A 6,344-nucleotide genomic window follows, 5' to 3' on the forward strand; every position below is an offset into this window, starting at 1 on the left:
TTATATACTGGGGGCTCAGTGAGGTACACAGATGACTCAGGTTATATACTGGGGCTCAGTGGTACACAGATGACTCAGGTTATATACTGGGGCTCAGTGAGGTACACAGATGACTCAGGTTATATACTGGGGCTCAGTGAGGTACACAGATGACTCAGGTTATATACTGGGGCTCAGTGAGGTACACAGATGACTCAGGTTATATACTGGGGCTCTTAGTGAGGTACACAGATGACTCAGGTTATATACTGGGGCTCAGTGATACACAGATGACCGGTTATATACTGGGGCTCAGTGAGGTACACAGATGACTCAGGTTATATACTGGGGCTCAGTGAGGTACACAGATGACTCAGGTTATATACTGGGGCTCAGTGAGGTACACAGATGACTCAGGTTATATACTGGGGCTCAGTGAGGTACACAGATGACTCAGGTTATATACTGGGGCTCAGTGAGGTACACAGATGACTCAGGTTATATACTGGGGCTCAGTGAGGTACACAGATGACTCAGGTTATATACTGGGGCTCAGTGAGGTACACAGATGACTCAGGTTATATACTGGGGCTCAGTGAGGTACACAGATGACTCGGGTTATATACTGGGGCTCAGTGAGGTACACAGATGACTCAGGTTATATACTGGGGCTCAGTGAGGTACACAGATGACTCAGGTTATATACTGGGGCTCAGTGAGGTACACAGATGACTCAGGTTATATACTGGGGCTCAGTGAGGTACACAGATGACTCAGGTTATATACTGGGGCATCAGTGAGGTACACAGATGACTCAGGTTATATACTGGGGCTCAGTGAGGTACACAGATGACTCAGGTTATATACTGGGGCATACCACCGCCTGATACTTAGTGAGGTACACAGATGACTCAGGTTATATACTGGGGCTCAGTGAGTACACAGTTGACTCAGGTTATATACTGGGGCTCAGTGAGGTACACAGATGACTCAGGTTATATACTGGGGCTCAGTGAGGTACACAGATGACTCAGGTTATATACTGGGGCTCAGTGAGGTACACAGATGACTCAGGTTATATACTGGGGCTCAGTGAGGTACACAGATGACTCAGGTTATATACTGGGGCTCAGTGAGGTACACAGATGACTCAGGTTATATACTGGGGCTCAGTGAAGTACACAGATGACTCAGGTTATATACTGGGGCTCAGTGAGGTACAGATGACTCAGGTTATATACTGGGGCATACCACTGCCTCCCTCACTCTACATCTCTTACCCATGCAGAACACATAGCCCTACAGACAACACACAGAAACACCAACATATTGTAGAGCACTCATTTACGCAAAGAATATATTGATTAATACATTCCATTCCTACACACACCAACACATTCCATGATTACGTGTTCTTGGAGAATGACTGTCTACAAGTAAACTCTTTATTCCAAGTGAAATGTCAGAAAGATGAAATTCACATCATCCAATACTGCAGGTGCCACCTTGTGGCCATCTATAAAAGGTCTACAACGCAGTATGCAGTTCAAATCTACAACAATGACAAGAGAACTGCTGATTTAAACAGACACACATTTAATCAATGAGACATTATGCAATATTCATATGAAAAGAGACAGCTAATGTTAAATTTGCAAAGTTACCTAAAATTAGCCATGTCTGATTTGTCAATCAGCATAAAACTACCTCATTATTTTCAGGTGCTTCACAAGTCAAGTAGTAAAACCAAAACATCATCTTAACAACATTATCTTAATAACATCATCTTAATAACATCATCTTAACAACATTATCTTAATAACACATCCTCTTAACATCATCATCTTAACAACATTATCTTAACAACATCATCTTAATAACATTATCTTAATAACATCATCTTAACAACATCATCTTAACAACATCATCTTAATAACATCATCTTAACAACATCATCTTAATAAAACACACACATGGGATCCTTTGAGTGTTGTGCGTCACGGCCATATATCAAAGCAGCAGATATCTATCATAAAGGAAACACAGACAGATATCTATCATAAAGAAACACAGACAGATATCTATCATAAAGAAACACAGACAGATATCTATCATAAAGAAACACAGACAGATATCTATCAGTAAAGAAACACAGACAGATATCTATCGTAAAGAAACACAGACAGATATCTATCATAAAGAAACACAGACAGATATCTATCGTAAAGAAACACAGACAGATATCTATCGTAAAGAAACACAGACAGATATCTATCATAAAGAAACACAGACAGATATCTATCGTAAAGAAACACAGACAGATATCTATCATAAAGAAACACAGACAGATATCTATCGTAAAGAAACACAGACAGATATCTATCATAAAGAAACACAGACAGATATCTATCGTAAAGAAACACAGACAGATATCTATCGTAAAGAAACACAGACAGATATCTATCATAAAGAAACACAGACAGATATCTATCGTAAAGAAACACAGACAGATATCTATCGTAAAGAAACACAGACAGATATCTATCGTAAAGAAACACAGACAGATATCTATCGTAAAGAAACACAGACAGATATCTATCATAAAGAAACACAGACAGATATCTATCATAAAGAAACACAGACAGATATCTATCGTAAAGAAACACAGACAGATATCTATCGTAAAGAAACACAGACAGATATCTATTGTAAAGAAACACAGACAGATATCTATTGTAAAGAAACACAGACAGGTGGACACATTTCTCTTACAGTACACACACACACACACACACACACACACACACACACACACACACACACACACACACACACACACACACACACACACACACACACACACACACACACACACACACACACACACACACACACAAACAAATACACACACACAAATAAACACACACACAAATAAACACACACACGCAAATACACACACACACACACATACAAATACACACACACAATACACACACACACTTGTGGGTACACACTCTAATGCACAAAAATATAAATAGCAGTGATGTAGCTACAGTTTGTTGACTGATTCTGTATGTTCCTGTGATAGTCCATCAAAACACTCATTAAGAGTGTCTGGATGGGGGAGAAAATAAAGTGCAAAAACATCACATTAGGAAAGAGGCAAACTAGTGGAAGATCATCTTCAGTTGGTCATTTCAATATCTTTTCAATCCACTCTAGTTTAGTCTACTTCTCCCTCCTGGCCTGTTCTTCTACATAGTTTTCATTTAGACATGGGTCTGTGCTAAATCTCTAGCTACATCATTAAAGAGGCAGACAAGTTGAATATATACTGGCATATGTACACATTGAGTGCAATACATTTACACTAGTTTCCTCCTTGTCTTTGTAGTTCTAATTATTTTTAGTTTAAATTCTTTGTAGTTCTAATTCTTTGTAGTTTAAATTCTTTGTAGTTCTAATTCTTTGTAGTTCTTATTATTTGTAGTTCTAATTATTTGTAGTTCTAATTCTCTGTAGTTTTAATTATTTGTAGTTCTAATTCTCTGTAGTTTTAATTCTTTGGAGTTCTAATTCTCTGTAGTTTGAATTTTTTGTAGTTCTAATTCTCTGTAGTTTGAATTTTTTGTTGTTCAAATTCTTTGTAGTTTTCATTTAGGCACTGGTATGCTTAACTCCGAAGTCTCTTGCTGCAGAAGTCCAGCAGCTCCCAGGCTCACACCACCTCCTCAAACATGTTCTGAAGGCTGCTCTTGCCATGGATGTCCTTGAGGTGGCGCCGGAGGCCTGGTTTGTGTGCGAAGTGGATGGCGCAGTAGTTGCACTTGTGTGGCTTGTCCCCTGTGTGGAGGTTAAGGTGGTCTTGCAGTGTGGCCTTCTGGGAAAAGGTCTTGTGGCAAAGCGGGCACTGGAATAATAATATAGTAATAAAATAATAATATAAGAAATTTAGCAGACAGTTACATCCAAAGCAGATTACAATACATTACATACAAACAATACTAAAATACATCTTATACATCTCACAACCCTGGCATTGACAGCCCCACATGCTTACCAACTGAGTCACATATGAGCTTGTCAAGATGCTCAAAGTGCTTTAAACACAGTAAAGGTGGAGGGATGTGTTCCACTCACCTGGAAAGGCTTGACCCCTGTGTGAACCCTGATGTGTCGGGTCAGGTTGCTTTTCTGGCTGAAGCTCTTCCCACAGAGAAGACACGGGTAGAGCCTGTGTTCCTTTAGGTGTCCCACGTAGCTGTCCAGGTGGTGGAACCCTCGGTCACACTTCCTGCACAGGTAGGGTCTCTGGAGGAGCATCTCCTGTCCCCGTCCTGAAAACTCTGCCCCCGTCAGAACTCTAAAGGAGGACTCGGGAGACCCGCCCCCAACGCCCTGCATATGACGAGCAGCAAGCATGTATATGTCCTCTCCAGAGTCCCCGTCCACTTCCTGGTCCTGGGAGCTGTCAGCCAATCCTGAACTGCTGTGGGCAGGACTTCCTGCTGGGGAGAAGGTCCTCTTCCTATACTCTCTGCATGGCGTGGGCGGGCGCTGCTATGCGTCTGTGTGCGCCCGTCGGGTAAGGGTACGGGCTGTAAGGGTACGTGCTGTTAGCGTACGTGCTGTTAGTGTACGTGCTGTTAGTGTACGTGCTGTTAGCGTGTACCATGTGGACACTGTCAGGAGTGTCTTCTGAGGCCAAGCTGTGGTCCCTGTCCTCTGGGTCCTCCTGGGTCTCCCCTCCATCTCCCCCTCGTCCAGACTTGCTGAGCTGGGTTGGGGTTTAACGCTGTCTGGTGGTGGTAGAGGGGTTCCCTCGGTCTCTGGGCTCCTCTCCAGCTTCAGGTGGGCAAGGGTGGGGTCCAGGTACTGAGAGAGCGGCCTGGGCACACCTCTCCACCACGTGGCTCATCTGCAGTGCGCTCGCTGCCGTCAGATAGCTGACCAGCTCCCTCAGAGGGACCTCCAGGTGGCCTGTGTAACAGGACAGGAGCAGCCGATGGCCTACCTCCGCACTGGGCACCACAGTCACCAGCAGCTCCCGGCTCCCCTCATGCAGCAGGAACTGGTCCCGGAGGAAGGCAGAGGAGGCCGCCAGGACCACCCGGTGACCCGGGAAGCGGAACGACCCTGATCCGAGGACGAGGGTGACGTCACAGAAGCGTCGGTCCTCTCTCAGCAGGCTCATCTTTTGCAGGATGGAGTCATCGTGGACTGGGCTGGAGAAACGGAACTGGAGAGTGTCTGAGAATGAAGATGACATGGTGGTGCTCTTCTCTCTCTCTGTAATTACAATGTTATAACATCATCATTACATAGTTGTTACTGTTTATGAGGTACCTTTCTACTGACACAAAACGTATTTTGCGCGTAAATATATTTTTCATCGTTTTTTTAAAATATATTTTATTTATCTAAAAGTTACAGGCCAGTCAGTGACTGAAAATGTGCTTTTTCTCATGTGGGGATCTTGTATATTCATGACGAGTGCTACTGCATATCCGACAATTATCAACTGAACAATACGTTCGAAAACAATCTGGTCGTGAATTACAGCAGACAGTGTATTGTTGTAGTTGAATGATGCAGCAGAAGAGATTTGCATATTTCAAACTCGCCTGATATGAGTATGTAGTAGAGTCCTAGTCTACTCTTCTTCCTTCTCCTGAATACAGTACGTAGCTAGGGTGGGTGACGAATTATATGGTGTCTATAATTGTGTGGCTGACAGATGTCTGTAATCCTCTCCGCATCTCTGAAGAATCATCAAGCGAGCACCGCTCATTCACAAAAAAAGAGATTCGCTTGCGGATCACTTCCCTGTTTCCTGGGCGTTCCAAACGCACGCACTTGGTTTATTGTGCGCAGGAGCGCTTGATAGTAGCACATGCTGAAATGCTTTGGTCCCCTCAGACGGGTGATGAGAACACTAACGTTAATATTATGTCATTCCTACGATATGTGTGATATGCGCTTGAGTTTCTAAAATTGTTCCACATTCATGTGGCTCATTTAATCCTCAGATCATGAAGTAATTATTCCTCACCATGTGTGTCACTCCTGCAACATAGTATTACAACACAGTTAGCCTACAAGATATTGACGATAATTTACATAATTTACCTTTGTTTTTTATAATTTCATCGACCTACTGAATACATGGAATGGAATATGATGAAATAACAAAAGAAGCAAAAGTAACGGCTGTATTCTTTATCTGCTGTCATGACAAGGTTTCACCACTGGAGGGAAGTCCACACAAACAATAGAGCTGCCACTGAGGCAAGCCAATGATCAAGTGTCTGCTGTAAATGACTAACATCACCAGATGAGAGACACACTGAGTCCCTACAATATAT

At 42.8% G+C, this 6,344-nt stretch overlaps 1 pseudogene; it reads right to left on the reverse strand.

Annotated features, from left to right (window-relative positions):
• Nucleotides 1-2,743: 2,743 nt before the first annotated feature.
• Nucleotides 2,744-5,265, reverse strand: LOC135534992 (zinc finger and BTB domain-containing protein 26-like; annotated as a pseudogene).
• Between the last annotated feature and the right edge of the window lie 1,079 nt (nt 5,266-6,344).

The sequence above is a fragment of the Oncorhynchus masou genome, unplaced genomic scaffold (genome assembly GCF_036934945.1).
Source record: "Oncorhynchus masou masou isolate Uvic2021 unplaced genomic scaffold, UVic_Omas_1.1 unplaced_scaffold_4275, whole genome shotgun sequence".
NCBI classification, from domain to species: Eukaryota; Metazoa; Chordata; class Actinopteri; order Salmoniformes; family Salmonidae; genus Oncorhynchus; species Oncorhynchus masou.